At 41.3% G+C, this 27,409-nt stretch overlaps 1 protein-coding gene across 1 annotated transcript in view; it reads right to left on the bottom strand.

The window, feature by feature from the left end:
- flrt1a (fibronectin leucine rich transmembrane protein 1a) overlaps positions 1-26,671 on the bottom strand; it is a 42,542-nt gene extending 15,871 nt beyond the window's left edge. Inside the window, exons 1-2 of the mRNA XM_087847174.1 lie at positions 26,360-26,671; positions 104-327 (exon numbers count right to left, since the gene is read on the bottom strand). The gene's annotated coding sequence lies outside the window, so the exon portion shown is untranslated. The remainder of the gene's footprint in view (positions 1-103; positions 328-26,359) is intronic.
- Positions 26,672-27,409: the final 738 nt, after the last annotated feature.

Below are 27,409 nucleotides of genomic sequence, written 5' to 3' on the forward strand. Positions count from 1 at the left end.
CAGAGGGCGATGCTTTAATTCCATTTGAGTACATCAAGAAACAGCTAAAAGCATTATCTAGATTAAAGATAGGGTAAAAGAAAGTCCACACCATAAAGCTTACTTTTTGAAGCGAGGCTGGCAGGGAAGGAGGTGCAGCCGTATCATTTGCACCGTTCTTCCCCACACGATTCCTTCAAAGTCCCCAGGCTGAGTCTCCTTGGGCTCCTGTCGGCATGTGGTCCATAAACTCTGGGAGGCTGAGGCAGGATGTCGGCGTGTAGGAGTGTGTTTTTATGCTCGGCTTTGACGTGGATCAGTTGTCACCTCTGACTTCAAATCTATGCTCTGCGGAGAATGAGAGCGAGAGGAAAATCATAATGGAGCACATTCGGCCATCAGTGTCATTCAAGTGTCACATCTCTGATTAAACTGGAGCTGCATTACATATCCCGTTATTACTTTTCCTCATCTAAACTAGGTTAGCGGAGTGAGTTATCTGGTCTTCATTTACCCAACTTTGATCGCATTTGATAAAAAATATAAAGTCTGTGACCTTAAGCGACTCATTTCCTTTCACTTGATTTTCCATCCAACTGATTGCTTCTTTCAGTTAGGAAGGATGATCGCCTCAGTATGGTGATGGATGAGAAACTGTAGAGAAACTGTTCGATGAATTGGGTGACGTGTTCCACGTCTTTGTTTCTAACCTCACTAAATTGTTACTTGTCCCTCCTAAAGCTCTGTCACACCTTCTTTTTGTAAAGGAGTTAATGGCATTTGAAGCTCCCAACTAGCAGCCACCTCTCAAGCTCCACTCTGTTGTCTCTCCGTCTTTGCGTCGCATTGATGCTGATCGCGTCTCTTTCTCACGGCTGCGTTGTGACACGAGACAGCACGCCATCTCACTTCAGCTTACTTCTCATGTCGTGAAACCAAATCTAATCTGATCCGACTTGTAAAACGAGAAGGGAAGCGCTGCTCCTTCGCTCTTCCTCTTAATAAATGTGCCGACTAAAATTAGTTCTGTGCTACTCTCTTTCACAGTGAACTCTTAAGAGCAGCACAGATGTTCTCAAAGAAATTTTAACTTCAGTGTTTTGCACATGCTTTATCTCAGAATCAGCACCTGAAATAATCCAACTAAATTCTGATAATTAATAATTACAAATCACTAATCTTCATCACGCTGAGAGAAATACTAAAACAAACGGTAATAGGAGTGTCATCTTTAACTCCTTTAATAACACGCACATGTTTTTGAAAGTGAGCCCCACTTTCTCTGCCAGGAGCAAACAAACTGTGTCTATTTTATAAAACAAAGAAATGTCTCTACAGAGTAGGAATTTGTTATCCAGGAAATGCTTCAGATGTCTTGTGCATACTTTTCAATAAATATCAACCAAGCGTTGGAATTTGTGGTAGAATTTAGAAGTTGCTGCTTGTAATTGGGTTTACAAGTCGGCAAACGACTGTTATGTAAGTCAGAGGGTTCTAACTTTGATCAAAACTGGAGAATAAAAATCGTGTTTCAGAGTTATGTGAAAGATCTATTTCTGTGATTTTGAAGCAGATTTAAGCATGCTCATTTGTAATGGTCAACTGAGTGACACGATCTGAAAATGGGTTTCTTCTCTTTGTGTTAGAATTTCAGTAAGTTGTGACTTATGAGAGACTGATTTTGACAATAATTAAAGCTAGTGGGAGTTTTAGCTTCCAAGTATCTTAATTGGTTCTGTGAGCTGTGTGTCACAGTCACTGCTACAACCCCAACTGATACTGATGCCAGGCCAAATTTGGCCACACTGCAATGCCACATGCTCTTTCACTTCATACCCATTCTCAGTTTTGTTGTGTCTGGTAGAATTGTACAAGTGGCATCATCATTAGACCCTAATCTTTTGTATCATTAAGCACAGACATGCTCGTGCTTTTATCAAAAGAGGGACTAAAATCTTTGCCATCTTTCTAAAGATAAGTGAAAATATGAATCTAATATTTTAGATTAGTTTGTCTAACTACTTTTTGCCCTTTTATTTTTTTTGCCAAAAAACTAAAAGCTGGGCATTCTTGTAAGTCTGTTAGCAGTCTTTCTCTGGCTGGTAAAGAAGAAGGAAAATAGATGAGGAAAAACACATGAAGAAATAACAACAGCTGTTACAACTGTGCTGCATCGACACTACAACGGTATCCCAGCATATTTGTCCAATTATGCAGTTTCTATTATGTTAATGATTTTGCACATTAGAACAAGAGCAGGTCAATCATAATAAAATATTTTACCTGTCAATAACCAAGGTTAACATAGTTAACTAAAACTAAACTAAAAAAATTAAACTATAAAAAAAAAAACACTTTAGTTAATAAAAAAAAATTAGAACTTTTTAGAAAATTTAAACTAACTGAAATGATTTTGTGAGAAAAACATATAGAGGAATTATTTTTGGTATTTGTTAATTTGGTGAAATTTGTTATCACAAACTGGCTGATGAGGCTTTTACAGATGTGTTTATTGAGGCTTTGGATGTCTACAAAACTGTCAGTCAACTTCTTTCAAAGAGTTGTGTTTATATTGTAATATTCATGCTGATTTTCCTAAATCTTGCCTCTGACACATGCCCTTCATACAATAGCAATTATAAAGTCTTAAACTAACTCTGAAACTAATAAAAACTAAACAAAAACTAAACATTTTCAAGCAATGAAAACTAAACCGAAACGAGCAAACCCACTCAGGATTATTAAATTAACGGAAACTAAAATAATTCAAAACAAAATAAAACAAAAATAATTTGAGAATACAAAACTATAATAACTCTATCAGTAAGACCAAACAGGAAGATTTTACAATTACACAAGTCCTCCCCTCCTCCTTCTCCTCCTACTCCTTCTCTCTGTGGTTCTGCTGCACCCTCCCAGTTTGAAAACCTGTGATACAGATAAATATGTCGCACAGATCCGAGGCACAAATTAAATGTATAGAAATATAATCTTACCGCTGAGCTAGAAACAAACCAGATGGCAGATTGTTAGATGCCAGATATCTAACATGCAGGGCAGACAGTATACCTGAACTAGTTCAAGTTCAAGTTCAAATTTTATTTGCCACATGCAGTGGGAGGTTGCCCTGCAGTGGAATGAACCCACCCCCCGACCTTACACACACAACACAGACATCACATGGGGGATAAAAGTCAGAGAGCGGTTGCATTACAGAAAAAACACTGAAATGTACACTGCAATGGGAAAGTACAAGAGGAAAAAGAGAGACATCTACTCATGCTGGGCTATAGGAGGACAGCATGAGAACAGGAAGCAAAAAAACTCCTCTGCACAGAAAGCACATAAATGTCCACAGTACAACATTATAGAGCACGTGACCAGCAACAGGGTTGGGTAGGGGATGAGCAGTAATCCCAGGCAACACAGCAGCCATCCTGCCACTGCGCCGACTCTACAACGTGGGCCCAGACCCGCCTCGTGTTCCCAGTAGGCAACAAGCATCGAAGGCATTGGAAGGGGAAGGGGGATGTGTGAGTGCTTATCAGTGTAAATGTATGTGTGTGCGTGTCCATAGTTCAGCTGAGACAGTGTCCTTCGCCCTATCAGGCTAAGTAAACAGTCTACCAGCTCACCCAGGTGGCCTTGCATAGAGTGGGAAGAACAGTTAACACACAGTCGTTATCAGGGAGTTTTTGTTCGGCTCCAGTCTTGACAAGACGCTGGCGCCGAGGGGATATCCGAGGGGATATCCGCATTATAATGTTGATGTTGTTGATTTTTCTTTTATGTGAGCAGCTCATGAGAATTTCAAAGCTGTTCTTTAACACTCCGACACTGGTCTCTCAATCTCCCGTTGGAGAACCGCAAGCTTCTCCATGATGTTATCAAACTTGCGTTCCGTGGTGTTGTCATTCTTGTGCTCAGAGAGCCGATTCTGAGAACTCACGACTGCAGTGAGCTGTTCCACGATGTAATCCAAATTTCGCTCAGAGGTGTTATTCTGAGCAGACCTCTCCTTGATGTAACCCAATACATGCTCAGAGGTGTTATTCTGATTATTCACGGCAGCTGTAAGCTTCTCCAAGGTCTTAACCATGCTGCACTCAGTGAGCCCATTCGGAGAAGTCACGCCTCGTCCCATCATTTCAATCCCAGCGGGCAGCCTTGGGGGGGTTTGAACAGCCAGTTCCGCTTTCTTAATTCTCCGATAAGCCAGAGCCAAGCCAGCTCCGATCAGCAGGAACCCTGTTATCATGGTTCCGAATAGGTAGATATCTTCAGCGTCCTCGATTGACAGTCCCGCCAGGCACACGACCCTCCATTTCTGCCACCCGTCCATCGTGTTTCGGCAGGGAAAGTCCCTCCAGGGCGCTCGGGCTCTCCCGAGCCCAGACTTTTTGTTGAGAAAAGGGTGTCAATAGCATTCAGAGACCAGTTGATCAAATCCATAATTCTCTTTTAGGTTTAGAGAACAGACTGTGAGAGAGTGTTCCAGGGAAAGTAATACACACGAGACAAGACAAGGACACAAGTATGACTTAATTCCAGTATATCATTATTATATGGTTTGGCTGAAAATTAACAACCTTCCATGCCAGGTGGCACCGGTGCCTACAGAGTCAAATCAAACGAACACGCAGAGGCTTGTTCAGCTTACATCACAGAACGTAACCAACATTTGACAGCTACAAATGAACTCATGAGGACAGCAATCGTTTAATCATAATAACTGTTGTGATTTATTGCTGGAAGACACGGCTCCAGCAGAAATTGTGCAGCAGCACAGACAATAAAGTTACTTTGTTCAATTTAGAAGTCTTTTTTTTTTTTAAGAAAAGGAAAATTGAGACAGGTCTTAGTCGAGATTTTAAAGCTTTTATCAAATTTACGGAAAGCAAGATTTATTGTTCAAAACGGGGAAGGCCAGGTTTATATCCATTTTTTTCTATGCTTTTAGCAAACACTGTTACAGGTATCCCATAAGAGTGTGCATCCTGCTCTCCAAGGAGGCCTGACACAGATAAACCATCCTCCTGCACTAAACCTCTTGGCACTGTCACCACATCTTGTCATTCCTCCTATCATTGGTTTGACACTTAACTGACCTTTTGAGTCCCAGCTCTGACACACAGGTTGGGTTGCATATCTCCACTTTTCAAGCTGAAATCTCCAATTGGATTCCTGCCAGACACCTCCCGATTGACCTTGAGCAAGCCTGAGCTGCTGTTCCCCCCTCAGAAATCCTGCTCTTAACAAGAGCCGTCAATCACGATGACACCGGTGCAGTTGTTCCATCCCAGACCAATGTTCAGTTTGATCTTAGACAACCAACTGCTACAGCTGCTATTGCAGATTTGCCCGGTGTAAAATTTGCTGACTCAGGCCCAATTGCTTGTACAAACACTCTTTGTCTCCCATCTGGACTGCTGCAGCTTCGATCTGGCTGAGCAATCTGAAAAGAACTGCACCATAGATGTCAAAGTAAAATCCAACATATACTTGGGCTTGTTTTTCATTACTGTAATAAAAATCTGTAATATACTGTTTGCAGGTTGTACTGTTTGGAAATGCAGTCCTTGGGTCTTCCTATTTATTTTATATTGCTCACCTCTACTTATCTCAAATAACTACTTTTGGACAATTCTCAAATAAGGAGCTTGAGGAATCAAATAGTGAACTTAAAATATGATTAAAATGTATAGTTTAACTTTGCTACTGATTCCATTGTAGTTTGTTCTATTTGATTTAATCCAAACAAATTATGCTAATGAAATTAAATAAAGCAATATTCCAACATTTTAGGAAACTATTTTTTGCTTGGTTTCTAAATAATCCTACTGTAGCTCAAAACCCCTAATGACTTAGTGCTACATGTGACCATCAACATATTGAATAGAAGCAACATGAAGAAAGATTCACGGTTCTTTCCAAAGGTAACAAAGGCGTTCTACCAGAACTTCTAAAGCTCACTGATTTCCATTGTTAAGCTAGCGAATAATATATAATAATATAATATAAGACTTTTGAAGGACAGTTTTAAGTTTATGCGCACAGGCTTTTTTAGCCTAGCGAGGTTAGCTATTGTTCTATTTCTGTGCTTTATGCTAAGTTAACTTTTTCCCAGCTGTAGCTTAATAAACATCATACATTCTCATATTCTCTTAGATTTTTATTAAAGCTTATCGTGACTGGGTGGGGCCACACTAACTGACACATGGATGTGGACCAGAAAGTATCTGCTCAGCTAGGCTAGGCTAGGCTAAGTCAAGTCACAGAACATGACACCTGGACTGTGTTTGTGGTTTTGGTGTAATTTTGAGCACTCAAAAAGTTAAATATACTGAGACACCATCAAGGAAGCCTAAACTCTAGTTTTGATGAGCAAAGTTTTCTTGCACCAAGTCTTTAGGTGTAGCTTGTTAGCATTAGCTGATAATTGAGCTCTCCTCTCTCTAATCTAAGTATGATCATTTCTGGCTCCAAAAGTATAACATGGTGAGAGGCAGTGCGCTACAACTTAAGCTTCAAAACATGCTTTCGTAAACTAAAATGTAACATTACTGAAAAAAACACAATAATTCACGTCGTACACTGTAGCGGGCTGCTAGTCCGATAGTCTGATGTGTGATGCGTTAACATGCGGTGTTTCTCTAGACTTGTCTTATAAAAGATAAGAAACACACATCATGCTCAAATATTCATTTAAGAGCATAATTCAAAAAGAAATGAAAGCTTCATTTTTTTATTTTTAAAACACAGATGTGAGATTATTACAACTGTCATTAAGAGAATGAAAGCAAATAACTATATTGAACAAATTATTAAACGTTGCAATCTCATTTCATGCTCTGGAAGCCGATGTCTAGTCTTATTATCACTAGATTTGCTTACAAATCAGTGCCTGTGTTGAAGTTAGGGTTTGTTTTCTTATCTCTGTTGCTATAGCGCGTCCATCCTGTCACGGGGATAAAAATAAAAGATTCAAATGAGCGCGTGTATTTGTTTGAAATTGCTTCTGCCTCGCAGTGGTTCGGTGGTGATAGACAGCAAAGGTGCAGAACCTGAAGCTGAAGTGATTTGACACACACACATACACACTTCGCTCTCACACAGATACCCTGCGATGTGATCAGACTTTTAACGCGGCTGCACATAATGTGTATTCACTGATGGGGTAGGGGGTGGAGAGCAGCGTGGACTGGGATGACGAAGATGACAGATAATTGAGACAAAACATACTACAGCAAGATTTCTTTATCATTATCTTGAAGTTGTTTTTCGCTCATTTGCATTTAGTGTGGCATTGTTTCACTTCTTCCCTGCAGGCTCTCAATGACAACTAAAAGAGCATTCTCTCTTTCCTCGTTAACTGAGGAGTGCATCAGTCCTAATAAGAAAGCTTTTACACGGTTAATTAAGAGACACTGTAATGCAGTATGTAATGCTCAATTTACTCGATCTCATTCTCCCCCTCGTCCTCTTTAATTTCATTCAGAATCAATCTGTCGGACTGTTTTTTTCTTTTTCTTCCCCCTTATTATGTGGACTTTTCTACATCAAGGCCCGCTACGACTCTCCAATTTGCTTGTGTGGGTTCCATTTTGAGCCTTTCCAATAGCTTCCTCTTCCACTGCACTCTCTGATCGGCCATTTCTTTTAATTCTCAGCCTTGATGCTGCTAATTCAGGGCAGAAGAGTGGGGGTGGACAAGGACAAAAAGAAAAAAAAAAGAGAAAAACGGATATAAGGAAATAAATGAGCTGGTTTGAAGGGAAATTAAGATGATAAAATGCTGGAAATAGGGGGCAGCATTCACCAAAACACAAACATTGGCAGGGAGCGAGCTGCGAGGACTTGCCAGTGAAACTAATGTAAACATGGAGGGAATATAGAGTGGAGAGGAAAAGAAAAGCTGTGAAAATAGAGTGGGGCAGTGTTGGAGTGAAAGCGGATGAGTAAATAGACCAATCACACTTTGAGGGCAAGGAGGGAAAAAGAAGAAGAACAGGTGTAGATTTAAGGGGAAGGAAACAAACGGAGCAGACAAGTCGAGAGGAGTGAGCTGAGGGTGGCGTTTTAAAGGTCCGCGCATTTGAACATTAATTAAAAGTTATCCACTGATGAACTGCCCTGTGATGAATTGTTTCCCTTCCCATAAAAACTGTGTATGCATCCCAGAGGGATGAAGGCAGGCCACTAAATCTGCCATCCATGTTTTTCATGCTCTCTGCTTTTGACAGTAATGAGCCAGGCCGGTATGATTGGCTGTTCAGAGGCTGATTAAAAGTAGTTCCTCCTAATACATGGATTTACTTTGACATTTCCTATGCGGGAAATCTAATAGCTCCTTCAGCAGTGGTGAGTGTAATAATTATTTTCATTAGCGCATCATTGCGCAGTTGTTGATTCTTCTCAAATGACAATCTGAAAACAATGTGACAGAAATAGGCTGGGTGAGGAACCTGCAGAAAATTGGCACCTCAAGTCTGCAGATCCCCTTGGATTCAGAGAGCTTTAAAGAGGACCTGTTAAGCTCATTCCCTGCTGTTTTTATTCTTGGACTCTAGTAGGGTAGCTTTGCATGATTTGCAGTTCAAATAATCCTTATTTATCCTATTCTGGGCATTGGTGCAGTCTCTCAATCTGAAACAAGTAGTTTTAGGTACTCTATCCTATTAAAGGCGGCTCTCTTGTGACTGGCTGCCCCTCACAAATAAAAAGGTTTAAACAGCTGGTGGGTGCATCAGGTATTTCTAGAGAAAAAGCTCTAAAAACACAGTCTGCTAAACATCAAACAGAAGTTAAGTACTGCCAGGTAAACATGCTGTAGTAATTGCTGCAAACTACCAACTCCCTCAAGAGTTGTTAGAGACTATAAATAGAGTTTAAAAAATAATGATGATTTTAAAAAAGGCAATAATGAACTTTCAGTTTTTAGATAAAAACATCACAGCAGATGAATGCTAATGTTGCTCATTAACTACTGGATCTGTAAATAAGCATTGTTTTTCAACGTTAATGTCCAGTAGCAACACATGTAAGCTTCATAAACCACACTGTACACTACTCTAAAATTCAATTCATTTTTATTTATATAGCTCCAAATCACAACAACAGTCGCCTCAAAGCGCTTTATATTGAAAAAAAACTCAACAATCTAATGACCTCCTATGAGTAAGCCCTTTGGCGACAGTGGAAAGGAAAAACTCCCTTTTAACAGGAAGAAACCTCCGGCAGAACCAGGCTCAGGGAGGGGCGGGGCCATCTGCTGTGACCGGTTGGGGTGAGAGAAGGATGAAAGACATGCTGTGGAAGAGAGCCACGAGAGCTCTACAAGAACAAGAGCTGCAGGGCTTGAGATTTTTAAAGACAGCTAACAGATCTGATGTGAGCAATAAAGAAAAGTGTTGAGAAGCAAAGTTTTCCAGTGAGCTACTAATGAATCAAATTACTTTCCAATATGTAATATTTAAATAGTAACTTACAGAGAGGGACAAACCAGCAGCTAAACAGACTGAGGCAACATTTCAGGGATATTTACACAGTAACGTGCTGCAGCAGTCAACAAGTTCAGATGCAGTAAATCATGTTCACGTATGAAAATTAGATTGAGAGGAAAACCAAAGCATAAGAAATATAAGAGTTAATGTGGGTTGCTTTCAGAGTGCGAATCTTGTATAACCGCACATGTCTGTCTGAGTGATCTTTGGCCTATGATAGAACAAGTGGGTGCTGTAAGTTCAAAGGCATAAACAGTTAAAGTGTAGTTTGTAATTTTGCTCTTCATAATATCTTTGCTGGAGGAGCCAAACCTCCTGAGAAGTTTTTTTTCCTTAACAAGCGTTGACTTCAAACAATATTTACTCTCATATTAGCTAAAGTAAGCTGTAATTGTAGTGTATTCAAATCATTATGTTTCTTTCCTGTAAAAAAAAGCCTTATCGTGCAAACGTAATTTGGTAGCATCTCACCAATCAGTGCTTCATATCGACATCGCCACAGGAGGCGAGACAATCGGGAGCGTTTCAAACGCGCATGCAGCAGCCACATTGAGGCTGTTATATGATGCAAAGTGGGAGACAAATTGCAGAGTTGCAGGCCGAAATGGTTCATGGAGTCGGCTGAGTCTGACATATTCTGCCCGCTGAGCTCCACTAATCACTGCAGCCTGTCACAGGCACGCCCCTCTTCTCCAGAGAGCAGACGATCACGCACCCAATCTCAGGGCAGCCACAGGCTGACCCCACATAACACACGCATGCAGACACACCCAGGCAGCCCTCTTCACGCGCATGCAATTAGATGTCAAACAGATCACAAGTGAAATGTAGTTTCCACTCCTTTACTGCCTGGTAACAGAACATAAATTATTTTCTCTGTCCCCTTGTGTGTTTCTGTGACTTGCACAAAGCATAAAACTGCATACTACAGCATAAAAAAATCTCCATATCTATCATTCCTAATTGTTTTTCTATTCCACCCCCCATCTCCCACATACACACAAACACAGGGGCCCATTTTTAAGCTGTATCGGTGTAATTGATGCAATGACTGGAAATAAACAGGCAATTTAAGTGCTGGACACCTCACTGCTCTCTCTCTTCCTCCTTCTCTCTTCACTGCTCTCTCTCTCACCACTGTGTTTCTTCTTTGGCCCTCCTCTCACACAGACACTCACACACACAGTCACACACACTACGTTGTGGAGTATCTCGCGATCGAACAAGGTGGAATAGGGGACAAGGTCAACATGCTGGGGGACAAAAAAAAAGAACGTGTGAGACAGAGAGGAAATTAGGCAGGATAAGAATAGAGAGGGACAAAGGGCATCCAGAAAACATAGACCAATCTTGCAGATGACTCACGTCTGGATAATTCTGGTTTTGTTGTTCTTGCTTTTTAACGACAAATTTACAACTCCCCGAGAAAGCAAGAGATCGCGATATCGCTGTCCAAACTGCATTATTAACGTTCCTCGGTCACTGTAGCATTGACCAATATACCAGCTTATTCTCTCTGTTTGGAGGCCTGCAGCTCAGATGAGGTGCAGTTCACTGAAAGCTTTAACTCCCCCCAACTAAAAAAATGTTTGTTCTAAAAAGTCTTTTCTGTGTGCGTGACGGCTCGCCTTCACTCGACCACTCAGCCGAGCGGACAGTGTTCCAACCTCTCCTCCCTGCAGCGAGTTTGGACCCAAAAAAAGACAGAAATAGCTCAAGCTGATCTAATCTAACGGGCCACGTCAATCTGACCACGGTGCTGCACCGAACATCTTCAGCTCTAAAGATCCTTCATGTGTGCATTTCCATTAGTTACACCTAGATAAGTGAACTGATTATTAAAAGCTATATGTCCAATTATGTACCCGATTGTCATAGTCCGCCTGCATGTGTGCATCCATGTGTGTGTGTGCCTGCATTAATCTGATCCCGCTTGGTCCTCTTAGCATCAGTAGGGAACAGTCAAGCTGTATGAATATTAAAAGGTTGCTGCCAGTTGTGTACGCTACAGAGTTAATAATAAACGAGGTCTAATAATTTAATGGCTCTGCATGTTGACATATCCCATGGGCCGCCATACTGTCTGTTCATGAGGTAATAGGAAAAGAAAATCAAGCATAAAATGATACAGAAGGACTTGGCAGTACATGGTGAGAGGCAGAAGGCATAGTTTCCTCCTCTTTCTTGAGGCTTCCTCTGTTCTTAATGGGAAAAAAGCCTCTATTGTATCCTCACATGGTCCCAGATACCCAGATGGTTAGGAGCCCAAAAAACCCAAAACTGTTTTGTAAAATTCGAAATACCCATTTGTTATATTGGACGTTTTTATAATTGTTTGCTTAACCGTCACAGTCATCTAGACATCGGTTGATCAGAAACATCTTAGAAATGTTTTCCTCGATCAGTGAGTCACAGGAAGATATTATTATTCACACAGCTGGTCCTGGCAGTGTAATAATAATGTATGCCAGGCAGGAAAATCAAAGTGTGGGATCATTTTGAGAGACAAACAGGCAAACACTCAATTAGCATTTGTCAGCCTCAAACATGGCTTATTATTTGAAACATGTAAGGAGGCTCCTGTTAGCATGACTGCTCAATCTAGCGTTAGATAGACAATCGTCTCGCCGGCTCATGAGACTAAATCATCTATAACTTCATTTATTGCGTTTTATTTCTTTACTGCACCCCAAATAGGCATATAAGAAGGTGGATGGAGTGTGGAAACCTGTATAAAAGGGACAGTTGTTTACATAATTATTCACAACATTATTTATTCACTCCTGACACAGAAACAGTGTTGCTGTCAGAACTGGTATTTTCCCCCTAATTTACAATCAAGGCTGCTTTTGTTGTTGTCATTAGAAGCTGTCTTGCTACATGTGTGCACGTTTATATTTATTTTTTAAATAACCTCTTATATTATATTTAGTGATTACAAATTTCTCGCATTCTCTCTCAGTCAAAGACTCAAAGTCCAGCACCAAAGAATACGTTTTCTAAGATTAAATGAATACAATAAACATGCAATAGCTGACTAACTAACTGACTGAACTTACATCTACTAGTTACCTGGGACAATTTTTGACTGAGGGGAGACCGAAACTCTGATGGCATAATCTGCACTGTATTGAAACTCAATGAATTCAGATTTGAATGACATCAGCAGCTGCTGTGGCAGTGACTGAAGCCACAAAATTTCATATTTCTCCATATGGCTTTTGGGAGGTCAACCAGGTTTTTATCTCTGTCAGTGAACCTGCTGGCATCCATGGCTATCATTACATTTCGGGAAAAACTCTATTTTTGAACTCTGTCCATTTTGACCTTTGACCACAGCACTGCTGCTGCCATATTTTTAGGACTGATGACATTTATTGTCCTGGTGGGGAAAATATAGCTGTCATCTCTCAAACCACACGCCCTTGACTTGGGCCCATAGAGCAGCTCAACCTTGACTTGTATCTGGACATTACACTGACCACATTTTACAGAACTAATTGCACACGTCCTCATCAAGACATCTTACTTGAGCAATAAGCACATTTAAAGTTTTTAAATGACTGAACTGCTAATCATGCTCGTTTACAGTAATAGTTATAAAACATTCACTTTTCTTAAAGCAAATAAATTTAATGTGAACAATTCAAATATGACTGTACTGTTAAACTATAGATTACAGCAGGCTGAAATTTAAGCCATCAGTCTAAGAACAGGTACAGTATACCAAATAGAAAACACACCCATCTAATTCATGCTTAATGTTTTATACTGATGTTCTGCATAACCTGAACTCTCCAAACAATTCTGCAACTCTGACTGTTAATAGAAGTAATTGAAAATCAGACTGTAGCTCAATGAATTCACTATGTTGATGTCCATTTAATGAGCATGAAGGCTACGCAGAGAAAATGGAAAAGTGCCTGTAAAGCCTTGAGAACAGTTTGGGTTAGGACCCATTAGGTAATCATTGATGAAGTTTGATTAAACTCGGACCAATCCTGTAGCAATCCTTTTGAATTGTAGAAGGACGGACAAACAGTGGATGCCTTTGCTGTGGCATGAGCCCATGTGTCCTTCAACCTGACGAGCTAAAAACTGCACTCGGGCCTCTTTCTCTTCACTTCAGGCACAAACACGCTGTAAACCCAACATAATATATTATCACCTGAAAGCTGATATGGCAAAAACATGCAAGTTGCAGTTCAACTCAATTATTTATCTAGGATCCTATTTAAAGCCCAATATGTACCCTACCTCCTTTTTGGTCTCCACTAACTCTTGAGGTAAAAAACACATGAACACATTACTGTATAAGATTAGTCTACAATTGTATGTTGCTCACTATATATAGTATAAATATCATTGCAGTTTTCAAATACTGTCATCGTATAATTTATGTTACTTGCATTGCATAAGTATTTAAAATGTCAGCAGAGGGCCAGATGGGGGGGGGTGGAAAAAGATTAAACGTTCATTTTCACACACGATCGCACAACGTTTACCCAAATTCTGTTTGTGCGGTTTGCGATAATACAAAAACTGGCAGAGCGGTCCACAACATTTGAGCAGTAAAGATAAGCACACCATGTGAAACGTGAAAGGACGAGAACGTGGCGGGGTAAAGTGCAAAGCTTTTTTTGTCACAACTCAAGCAAAAGTGAGCAAAAAGAGCCCCCTAACAATTTTTTTTCACATACATGTATTCCTGTTTCCCTGAGGAGGAATTGTAATAACTTTGATTAAAAGTTCAGCTTTGTTAGCTCCAAGTGCATAAATACATCCTCCCAGAGCTGCTGTTAGTTCTACTGTGTGGAAAGTCCTGGAAGTAGACGTTACTCTCTCTCACCCTTACACCCTAACGTTGCTCAATCTCCCTTGAAAGACATCACATCTTGATGCCAACATTATCACTGCAACCTCCTGACAAACAAACCCCCACTCATATAACAAAGCACACTCACACAAACTGTGCATACACACATGCGTGCACGCTGTGTGTGCTCACTGCGGTGCCTCTACCTCATTGACCACAGTATAATACTTCATTAGGTATATAGCTGATTTTACCCTTCTAAGTGAGATTAGCTTTCTTTGTCTTCTTTTGGCCTCTGAGAAAGCTCCCTGCCATAAACCTTCTCTGCAGTCACAAAACCAATAACCTAAATGTCAAGAAATTTTATGTTTTCCTGGTATTTTTTAATCTCCAATCCAATTCCTTTATTCTCAGAAAGTGTGTGTACTGGAAGAAATCCATGGCCACATGACCAACTGTGACGCTGTTAAAATACACGCATAAGACTTCTGTTTTATTAGTTTAAAAAAAACAACAGAGAAACCAGATAGTTTCATAAAAAAGATATGATCAAATTTTCCACAAAGATCATAAATCACAAAATGTTATGTTTTTGTATATTTAACAACTCTCCTCTTTAATATTAAACTCCTACAGTATAATAATCAAACTGCTTAAGGCAGTTCCATAAAGGGCAGTCATTTGTCTTTGTGCACAGTGCACAAGTTAAAAAATTCAGCAGGCAGGCCGGGGCCACGGAACTCCATTTTAAACCTTCTGAGAAATTTTCAGCGCAATTGATCATCGCACTTCATTTCACAAAGCACAAAGCCTGAAGCAGAGGGAGAGGACTGTTCAGTGGCAGGAGGAGGGAAGGAAATCAGAAACAGTAAACCTGTCCATCTGGGCACCGTCTGTGTGGGCTGGCGGTTATTGCACTCTGACTGTGCGTCCACACCGCGAGCGACTGATGTGTCGCTGTAATCTGACCTAGTGTGGGCGGTGCAACAGGCTCTGATTCTGCATTTGTGTCGCAAAGTATAGAACAGACGGATGCTGCATGTGACTGGCATAGGCTGGCTGCATGCAAGAGCTAAATGAGAGGCATTAATCTGAAACAGGAAACTGGGGGGAAACAAAGCTATTGGCATAAATTTGCACTTGCAAATGTGGTAGTTTATCATGTAAGAAATATACGTAATACAGCCCGGTGATGTAATGCATTTGTCATTTGTCGTGTTAAAGAGACGAAATTGTGAAACTCTGACTTTTATAATACACCAGTCCCAGTAATTACATGCAATGTGATGTATTAAACCGCTAAATGCACTGCGCCAACTCGTAATACTGTTGTACAATCAAGTTACAGCACCATTACAAAGGCTTATTATTCTATATTTAAATATAATTTTATCCAACTAATCCTCCTCCTCTTTTAATTATCTTCCTGCCCTAATTTTGTGTGTTTAACACAAAGCCCCTGAAAATCTGGCTTAATTTCTCCATACACTAAAACTGAATACTAAAAATGACAACGAGCACTTTTTAAGAAGTTATATTTAATATTTATAGGAACTCAAGAATGCAGATGATTCATCTGAATCGTGAGCGTCACTTCAGAGTTGCATGTGCGACTCAAATCTCAAACGTGTCCACGTCGCGGTGCACAGAATGTGTTATAATTATGCACATCAATGAATCAAAAATGGTGAAGAAGAAAAAAACAAATACAAACAAATATCAATATATAAATATACATTTTTTGATAATGATTTTTACAGGTAAAAACTCAGGAACAATTTGAGAACTTTAATAGTTCTATTTCACAGATTGTAATCTAAAGGTTGCCTTTATTTTGAAACTCCACAGCAGAGATACAGCGGCGGAGTGTGGGCAACACTCGGGCTCTGTGAGCATTTACGCTTGAAAGTTTCAAAAGCTGAGAGGAAACAGCTTTTCATCCATAAAATTCATAGAGGTGAAAGTTCAAACCCACAGCAGCACCCAGCTAGACGGGCATTTTCATGTTATCTGGTTTCCCTTTGGACTTATTGCATTCACGTCTCCCCGCTGTTAAAGGGCAGCGTCCTACTTGTGAGCCAGTTCACCGAGCTTTCTGTGATGGTTTGTGAATTATTCATATAAACACGATTGACCGGGGGGAGATTGAATTACGAGATTGATTGATCAGTGGGCTTGTAAAAAGGAATCCCAATGACCACTGAAACCCAAGTGTGACTTAAATGATTTGAGTGTGGAGCAGCATTAGCAGACCACCATGCTACACCAGTATAGCCTCGCTGCTTTTAGTGCACGCCACAACTGACCAAAAAAACTACATATAATTTAAGTGAAGAGAATAAAGATCAAGGCTGGAACTCGCAAACATGTATTCTTCTTTGTTAGATGAGATTAATTAGTCTTCTTTTGGCTGCCCATTGATCTAAAACCCAAAGTTTTTAGTTTTAGTTATTTACAAAATGGGAAGAAAATGTTCCTGTGTGTATTTTTTTTTTTTTATTAGATCTACACTCTTTCTCCATTATCAAAATTGATGCTGATTAATTACCAAGATGTCTCCACCATAAAGAGCAGCAGTCTCTCCCTGTTCTGCTCCACCATTCGCCACCAGCCTCTCTTATAAAGCAGCCTCTTTTCCACCAGCTTTCACTGCGCTGCAAAGCCACATAATGCCATGTAGTGTAAAGGCTTCCTGTCTGTTTGGATAATTATACAAATGTCCCAACTGTTATTGGAGCAATCAGTGTTATGATGCTGGATGTTGAACTCGTGCTAATGGCACCAATAGAACGTTCGCGCAGAAATCAGATGTATACTGAAACGTCTGTGAAGTGTCTCTTGCCTCCAGCGGATTATTGTTGCTGTTGTTTCGGGGGCTCAGAATTGGATTCTCCCTCTCCCTCTATCTGTCGGTCTCGCCCATCAAAGCAAAACAACAAATCTCTGTATCACTGATTTTTCATTACCGTCTGTCTTGCTTTATCCCTCAAGGTTCAGATTTGTGTTTTGTCTTTTTTTTCTGTCTTTTTTGTGCATTTTGTGTATTCCCACATAGTTTAAAGTGCTGGAAATGCCTTCCTTCTGTACTAGAATAATCCCAGATTACAGATTGATATTCGCCGTGGGCATGCGATGTGTGTGTGTGAGTGTCCGCGTGTGTGTTTCCCTTTCTCTTGTATGCTTTGATTTTCTTGTACTCTCTATGTAGGCAATCGTTTTTTCCTGTAATTCCCTGTTTGCAATCACTGACCTGTGCACCTCCATAAACTGCTGTAAAATTCATCAATCAGGCCTCCATGCAACACTAATCTTGGATTTTCAGAACCTCTGTTCGCTCTTCATCACCCAGAGAACCTGACCCAAATGTCAATTCCCATTTAGGGCAAAGGAATGAAAAGAAAGCAGCCTGCCGTTAGGGAATTCTGTGAAAATTATTAAAGAATAATCCTCCTTTTTCATGGCTGCTCCTCGTGTTTTTCAACACCACTTATAACTCAGCATGTCACATATGGCATGCTGAGTGATAAGATATAAGACTCGGCTAAGCTGAAGCTGTGCTGTTTGGAGTGTGAAGCTCTGTAAATGTGCAGGAGTCACAGCATTAGAGGTCAATTACTCTTTAATTTGAGTCAAATTCTAAGCGAGTAGTCTTCCTCCATCACGAATGAATATGTGTTTCCAAAAAAATTCAAAATTTTAAAATCAATACACGTGCAACTGTTTTTTTTTTTTTTTTTAATCATTTCTTGTCCACATGCTGCGCTTTCAAAGCTCAATTTTATGGCAGCTGCCTTCGCGGCCTCTGCTTCAAGACCGTCCCAACGGATTCATTTACAAGCCTTCTGCGGACGTACATGTTTTAATGACCACAAAGATCCGTGGGCAGCCGAGGAGTGTAATGCGCGCCGCACACGCTGTTTGAGCTATCCGAAAAGAAATAAAAGAGCAGCAAAAGGAGGATCCACAGCATGCATGAGTCAGTCACGTTCAAATGTGTATTTTCTCAAGTCACTTGGCAAATATCTGCACTTGGTTTGGCATGCCCACTGTACCCTACTGGCTGCCAGCTGTCACTCAGGAAGACGGAAAGATGGAGGATAGAGAAGGAGAAGGAGTGCGGGGAGAGATAAAGGGGGTGGCGATGATGTGAGGACACGAGCCCCGAGGCTCTCTTTCTTTCTTGTTTCTCATTTGTCTCTCCGATGATAACAAAAAAAAACACAGCAGCTCAAAAGAAGAGGGGTCGACATCACAGAGAAAGGGAGAAAACGACACTGAAGGAAAAAGGAGCGAGAAGGCGAGCGTGATGTGGAAGGGAAATATGACTAACCATTTTTCATGTTGATGGCAAAGTTGCTAAATATTCAGGCCGCAACACAGTGATTCCTAATACATTAGTCCAAATGAGTGCACCCTAGGGTTTCCCGTGACATTAACCGTATACAGCAACGTGGTATTTTATGCATACTTTGAATTGCTTTGTTTGCAGAGGACTACACATTTACCCATCGCCTGTTGCAGTATTCATTACAGTGTTCCTCCGACTAATTAGCACAGACTGGGGAAAAATAAAGCTCCACTGTAGAAAGAGAAGCTCCTTGGGAGGGGAAAAAAGGCTCATTTTAGCCAGAACAAAAACAGTCATCCCTTTGGATTCGGATTCACTTTTCCTCCTCTAATTAAGCAGGCGCAATGGCAAACAGGTTCCAAAATATGATGGAAATAGAAATTCATCAATGCGAGTGAAAAATGGGATGCAAAAGGTCTCGTCTTGATGGCCTCATCTTCATGAGTAAGTAAATGGTGGAGGGAGGGGTGCAATGGGTTGTTCCCTCAAACTACAACGACTAGTAAACAGCAGGAAAATGAAGAATCCGTTTTTTTTGTGTGTGTGCATTTTTTGTTTTTAGCAAAAGCTTGTTTTCCACTTGCGTGTGATGAATGAAGATTGTTGTGAAGCCTTAAAGGAGCACCGCTGCACTAAAAACATACTGTATAAAATCTGATGTCATGATTGCTCTCTCTGACTTGGAGGCCATCAATCAACAGCCACAGAGTAAATTACTGTAAGGGAGAAAAAAAAAAAGGTCAGCAGCATGTCTGCCGTTATTTTGGAAAACACTGTATCTCAGCACACTGGATTTGATGTGAAGTTGTTCCATATATTCTTCGCTCAGCTGCGGCAGATTTACAGATTAGTAGAGTTCTTTAAACTTTTCATGTTACACGAGTGGACAAGACACATGCGGCTTCACCCGCCAATCACGTTTCATCTCATGGGAAACGTTTAATATTTAATTCATTTTTGATCATTCTATAGTTCACATCTGAGCAGCCTTTTGAAGCTTGGGGGGCTCTGCCATTTCTTTTTTTTTGTGTATATTTTGTCAGGAGATGTGGGATCAAGCTTGATTACTGACAAACAAAACTAAGCCCACAAGCTTAGGCTTTTCATAAGATACTTGTTTCTTTGATTTAAAGCAAACAAGAAGGTTTAAAAGATACATTCAGAGACTAGCGCTGGATTCAGCGGTGTCAATACTTTGGGGCCTCAGAAAGCCTACTTCATGTCTCATTTAGCACCGCAGAGTATTTGAGAAAAACACCATTAACGGCTGCTGTTTTTGCATTTTAGACTTGAAAGGTCTCAGCCTTTTTAAATCGACTTTGAAAATCACTCACTCAGATAATAATTATCAGTATGCGAGCATCACCTTAGACCTCAAATCCCAACAGTTTTTGCCTGAGATACACTATAAAAAATCTAGGATAGCATGAACATGTACAAAACTGCACCATCATCCTAACATAAGCAGTGTTTTCCTGTGCAGCAGTGGCGCTCTGTGTTGTATAACAGCAGTTATGAGCTACATATTGTTTATAAGATATCAGTATCAGTGTGTCTTTCTTCTGTTTCACTAGCGTTTCTTCCAGGCAGAAGTTTGGATTTTTTTCATTACTTCTTCCAGACTTTATCTACACTCGATCTCCTTCATCATGTGTACCCCGAGCCTGTTACTAAAATGAAGAATGAATGAAAATTGAAAGAATTTGCTTTTTCACTCTTTCAACATGGCAATACAATGTATGAAGGAGGAAATAATATTGCCTGTGGATGAGCAACACAGGCTCTTTTGAGACCGACAAATTGTGATTTTATTCCAGCTCAGTACGCTCACACGAGCAGCTTCAAGCCATTGATGTCTGTTCGCACAACTATTGTTATTCGACATTCAATTCAGGAGACTCTAGAATATCGCTTATTCCGAAAGTAAAGCCAGCTATTGGGCGGTGACAGCGCGGTGATGACCCCACATCCTCGCGCAGCTTTCATCTGCGCCGAGCTTTCATCTGTCCGTGAACTGGTCGCTCTGCATGCGCGGCCAAAGTAGCACTGTTCTGAACGTCACCGTGTTAAACCTGCTTCCTGTTTTTTCAAAGACCGAAACATCAAGAGGCTTTTTTTTCCCTGTGAAAATGGTAGATGTACAAACAACTGAAATGGACAAAATTAATGCAGGAAGCTTTGTTCGTGTAGCCTCCAACCACAGTAAATGGTTATATCACCGACACAGCTGATGCAATCAGAAAAAGATATGCAGTGCACATGCAGTAAGACTAGACTGAGGCATAGCAGGAGAAGAAGAACAGTTCCTGTCTGGTCTTTTCTAATGATATCATTAAATTGACAATTTCTCATTTTTGCACCTAGAATCCATTTTAGAAGACGAGCTGAAGCCTTTTCCACATTTAGCAAAAGGACCGGTTGTTAGGAGTAACATCAGCGGTGGATTACGCCACCCCCCAAGTCCCCTACCCAATCTGCACCACCCGTCATGTTCCAAGTGTCTTCATTAGTTTGTTTTGCAAATGTGTATTGAGATTGAGCCTCCCCAACTCCTCGACGTCACCATCACTCTCCACGAAAAGCTGACCACTTCAAACGGGGTGGGGGGGGGGGGGACTATTAGTGACGGTTTAAGACAAAAAGAAGAAAACAAGCACTTTGGTTGCGTCCCTGACAGCTCCGTCCCTATTTAGAAGTTCAGCACAGCAATCTTCCTCTCATTGTTTAGCTGGGAGAATCCATTTTGCCCTAGTTCAGTGTGCCTAAATAAACGTTGGGCTTTTCTCACTTCAGTCAGACAACTCACGTTTAAAGGAAGGATTGATTAGATCAGCAGAATAAAGGCTCCCAGCTCACTGCTCCCTGCAAATATGTGATACACGTGGAAAACGGGAGGTTATGAGTAAATATCCCTCAGAGCCTGCAGGTGGATGTTGGGGTGGTGAAGGGGTTGAAACAGGAGTTGGAGGTGCAGGGCATGCAGCATCGACAATGACACGTCAGATGGAGAGATGGCAAACTCTGCAGCTTAAAATCTGATGTGATGAGAGCGAGGCATGTTAACCTGGCTGAACTGGCTCGCAGGCTTCACTCCGTTTTTGACAGGTGAGATTTCTGGTTCCCCTCGTGTGAGGACAGACCACCATGAATTATGTCATGAATGTAATCATTTGTGGTTGTTCCACTTTGATTCTCGGAGCCAAAATATTTTTTAAAATGTCACATTTGAATGTTTTTTCACAGCACCTGAAAAGAATTATTTCGTCTCAGCTGGCATTTCAATTACATGCCACTTTGCAGAAAGAGTCAATATAGAGAGCTGGTGTCGTCAGCTGCTGTGCATAATTGTGCGAGGCTTGATGTTGTACAAAAATCTCTCGTTTTTTTTTTCCAGAAGTAAAGACTGCAAGCTGTTAATAAAGCATTTATAATTTTCTTTAGAATAGAGTCATTAGAGTATCGTATAGCTAGCTGTTTTGCAATCAAAATTACAACAATCGACAGCAATTAGTGAACAATCTGAAATGTTTTTCTGTCCTTTTATATTTTATTTGCCTTGGAAGGATTTCGGTTTGCAGTGCATGTGCTGATATCGCCGTTCGCGCTCTGCCAAATAAATAGCACCCATAAAACTCAGGCGTCTGCTGCACAGGATGGCAGGAAGTTTACAATAAATGTCTGGGTAAATCCACAAAAGACGGTGTTGCCAACTCTTCTCCAATGAAATACGCTAATGGCTGCTCAAAAAGTCACACAAAGACGGTGAGGTAACGCCTTCATTTACATGAAAATTAAGATAAAGGGTGTTTATCATTTGAGTGAAAGAATTTAAGACATGAATGCAACATAGATGAATGTTTAAAACTGTAACATGGAGATGTCACAAACTGGAGGCAGAGAGAGGCACATCCTGTCAGAAGCTGTCCTTCTCTTGTCTCTCAGCCAGCTGACTAACACTAATCCAATGAACCTCAGTTTTGTCAGCAGTAGTTCAACGTGCTGTTTACCCTGCAAATGTACAACTAATTAATTTGTGGTCATGGCCAAAGATAGAGGATGTCCAGCTCAGCGCAGGCCTGTGGCAAGGGTACTGACACTGAAGGCCACGCTGGTTTCAGAAAGCTCTGCCTACACCTCCTTTACTTCCCTTCCTCCCCTCTAAATGTGTTCCCTGAAGAAGAGAGGGACTGTGTTTGTGCTCGTGCTGCTGCAAATGGCATGTGGTTCACCAACGGCTTTCATTAGAGCGGGGGGGGGGGGGGGGGGGGGGGGATGCATTTTAACTATGACGGATCCCTAAACCACCATGTCCTTATGGATATTTTAACTCTTTACAAAGGAGCTGAAAAACTAGTTTTTTAACAATGCGCTGATTACTGAAAGAGAGCATGCATGAAAGCACAAAGGATGCCACAATGCCTGTAACACTGCAGATGACAAACACTCACCGCTTTGTCGTGTTAAGGCCTCGCAAGAAACTGAAGTGCGCTCAGTTTCCTCAAAAATAATAACGATTAGTACTCGAGCATGTCCCTAATCAGCGTTCTTTTACCACTATGACACTGAAAATAACACAGTGAGATTCTCGGAATGACTTACCTTGCAATTAGCAGCGCGAGTCAATAGCGAGTATAGGTGCTTTCCGTCAAAATCAATTTGAACTTATTTTGATGAGCTGTTTTAATCCTGGTTTTCAGTGCACCTCCAGTGTGTTCTGACAGGTTTCCACCTACTGCCCAATACACTGCAAACCATCAATTTTTCAGCTCTAATGGCAACAATGGGTAGCAGGAAGGCTGTCATTCCTATAATGACTGTGCTGTCATGAATATAATGGCTGTGCTGTTATGTTTTATGGACGGGAAGTTCGTGCATTCCCACTGTGAGCAGGAAGCACTGTAGCTGAGGCCAGCTAGCTAGGATGTGCTGGAATTGCATCTCTCCTGTGTGATTTTGTTGCTTTGCAGCGAGACTGAGTTGTCTCTGACGGTAAAAACAAAATACAAATAGAAGAAGAAGAAGCAAGGTCTCAGTTAAAGCTGCGATGTTGCAGACGTGTAGCCAGCTGCCGTTTACCTGAAGTCTTCTATGTACTATTTTCTTGCCTTTTTTGCACGATTTTGGTGTCAAACAAATCCTGTAAGGAACCAGGACAAAATGATTGTGTGCTCAGTCACACTTCAATAGCATCAATAAGCCATATGTCAGCGGGTAATGTTACCTTCCATTTACAGCCAATTGAAATGAGCCCTAATGATTCGGGACCGGCTTATCACTGGCAGCAGCAGCACGACTTTGTGATCTGCCACAGGTTGCCAAGTAAGGCACTCTTACAGCAAGCAGATCATTACGGAAAGTAAGCCCCAAGGCCAAATGGAATAATGAATGGCCTCCCATACATTATTACATATCTCACCAAAGACATTAATCATCCTACAATGTATTCTGTTCTTAAATATCTTTTTTCCTTTTAATGCAGTGAAGTAATTAACACAGCAGCTCCGACAAATGTCTGTATACACTGTTTTCACAGTGTTACAACAGGCGACAGTGGGCCACTCTTTGGACCCTCCTGGCTATAAAAGGTATTGTGCCTTCCAAATAAACTTTTGAATCCTTGCGCTCCACTCTGGGTTTTGTAGTAGCAGAGGATCACTTCGCCAAATAACACACCGGAAACATCACACAAAGACTCTCATGCTACAAAGCAGTCGTACTACAATATATCGTGCCTCCTCCACCGTCCACAAAAGAATGAATTAGAAAGCCGCACTATTCAATAACCATGTTAATGACCGGGCATCTAATAGCACAGGAAAAGGCCGCATTGTGCCGGAGCTCATCGTGCAATTGCAAATCTCAATTGCTTGCCTCTATTGATGTATGATGAGAAAATGCAAATCAATTCAGCAACGCTGTGCAGCATCAGCATCACAGCTACCACCGTGGATTCTTAAGGCTTTAAAAAATTACCAAAAAAAATAGGTGTGGAGAAGTCACAAGAGTGAGCGATGTAATCAGTGAGGCCATTCAACATGCCTGCCATCATCACTGCCAGTCGCAGGCTTCGGTGCCAGCAAGTCAGAGGGTAACCTATCCAGGAATACCTCTTCCAACTTTCACAAGATGAATTCCTTTGGAGATGCCATCTGTTTGTCTATCGCTCGAGTGCCATGTGCACAGGTTAGATTAAGTTATTGCAGCAGGCATGTCTCAGGCCTGTGCAGTTCCTTTTTCGTGTGTGTCCTTTTTTTTCTATTTGCGCTCATCAAGTGCCTCTCTGTGGACTTTTGTCAAAGGTTGCTTGTAAAGTTCACTAGACTATTCAATAAGCTGCAGGCGAAATTTGGTCAAAGTAAGATGGGGTTGCTCAACCTCATCAAATCCTTCCATGGAGAGAGACTAATACTTGAAAACGGTTTTCCTCAGAGTTGCTAAAGAGACAGTTTGGCGCAACGCAATCTGAGAATCCAACAGACAGATAGCCAGTGTTTTTTGCAGGAGCCAGTGGATATCGGGCTCTCCATTTCCATTTACAAATACAGAAACATTTTTAAAACATGAAGCTGGCACAGCAAATGTTTATCTGATACATTTGGAGGAGGGGAATGCCGGCCCTCTTTTGAGAGAGTCCGAAACTGAGTCAGTCAGTAGCACTGTTCCTCAAACACGTGAGCCTCAGAGCCCAAAGACTTGTCACAGGTTCTGCATATTCATGTGTAAAAATCTATTGATGACAGGAACCTGTGCAAATACAGGACATTTATATTCTGATGGTGTAGAAAGACCCTGCAAAATTAGAATCTCTCCCATTCTGTCCACTTTTTTTGTTCATCAAAGCAGTAAGTTGAAAAAAAGCTATTAATGCACAAGCAACTGTTTCTCTTCTTGTTGGCTTCAGTTTGTTACATCTTGTGCTGATTCCATCTCTTTCCCCCAACCTAATGACATTTTAATCGGCATACATGGCCTGAGAGTGGCTGCTGCGTTTGGAATATGTGCACCAATTCTGTCCGCAAGCCTTTATCACACAAGTCAGTCGAAATTTAGCAAATGGGTGGGGCTTTTACAACTCACCTGACCAACTTTACAGTCTTGATTCATCCAAGGAGCTGGGTTGAGGAGTATACAGGATTTCAGTAAACTGACTGTTTTGCAGCAAGACCCAGTTGCACATTTAAAAAGCACACAGTTCCTCCACATCCACATTACACATGTAAATATGAAATAGCTCAGCTATGTACTTACGCCTGTCTGCTTCACTAAGCTGGTTTTTCTTTGCATGTAGATGTGCGCCAATCACCACCTAATCCCCGTAGATTTTATGGTGTGCCTTCCCTTTTGTTTGAATATATATCCAAGCGGGGCCTCCGAATCGAAAACCACTGCTTAAATATATATGTGTGTGTGTATAACTGCCAGCTATCCACTGAAACCTGCATCCTCAATCAAGTGGTTTGGCATTTGCAAAGAGCCGATTGTATTGTTTCCCAGACAGACCTAATTGCTTCTTGAACCGTGGCACAAACACAAAACCAATATATGCATAGTAAAAAAAATAAATAAATAAATAAAATAAATAAATGTGTGTGTGTGTCAGGTACTTGTTGGGCTATAACGCGCCATAAAACAGATGATTTCTTTTTCTCTTTTCCAGATCGGATGATGACAAGCATATTGGCAGTCCGCGCACATCAATCAAGGCTCACCTACCGGATGATGCTGCTTTCGGATGCCACGCTTTTCTCTCGACTGTTTGATGCAAAGTCCCCGAGATTTGGCCGCCTCTGTCCCCGCACGGGTCCTCCGGTGTCCTCCAGAACCAGGTGTGACCACAATCTCGCCTTGTTGTATTCCCATATGTTGTCGCCAGCGTAATTATGAACGCTCCAGTTGATCAGTGACTGGATACCCAGTGTGATCATGTGCTGCCAGCTCCTCTCTCTCTCTTCCTCTCTCTCTCTCTCTCTCCCTCTGTCTACTCTCTGTAACTGCTCCCTCCGCCCGATTATCTCCCCGCTGCGGCACTGGCTACATGGAAATACGGAGAAATAAAACGTGCCTGACTCGCCGGCGAACTTGTGCGCGTTATTATGGTAATTAGTCACCGGACCAGTCCGTGCCCGCTCACCCGTGAATCTTTCCAAAATACCCTGGCTCTCAGCTGTATCTGCTATTTGCACTCAATAAATTGCCCCCGAGACGCTGTTTTATTTTTTTATTTTTTTCCTGAAAGAGGGAGAAAAAAAAGAAATCCACTCCAATGTGCCGACTGAGACTGAAGAAGAGGAGCAGAGGAGAGAGAGACTGAGGCGTAAAAGGATGTATTGGATTAAAGGAGAAGGAGGAGCAAGCTGAAACATTTGTGAACGCTTTTCCTCTATTTGCCATTAGAATGAGACTGAATCATACCGTGCATATTTCACAAATCTATCTATCTATCTTGCAGCTCTGAGTCATTCTCCCTTTCTCCCTTTAACTAATGGAGGTCCTTTTTTTTGTCTTTCCTTGTTCTCTATGATTAGATGATCATACTGTAATTAGAGCTCCACTCTGATCTGGGAAGCATGTTTGCCAGTTAATGATTCTGTCCAACCAGGCACTGTTAGTCCAACCCTTGACAAAGAACATTTTTAAAGTGGCCCTCAAATCTGTTCCAGTCCCCAGAGTGATGTGGACCACAGCTCTCTGTGGGAGGAACTGAGTTGCGTGAGCACTGTGTAGTGTGGAGCTCACTGGCAAGGCTGAAATCAGAGCAGTTGC

This window comes from Neolamprologus brichardi, chromosome 10, assembly GCF_056152115.1.
Source record: "Neolamprologus brichardi isolate AB-2024 chromosome 10, ASM5615211v1, whole genome shotgun sequence".
NCBI classification, from domain to species: Eukaryota; Metazoa; Chordata; class Actinopteri; order Cichliformes; family Cichlidae; genus Neolamprologus; species Neolamprologus brichardi.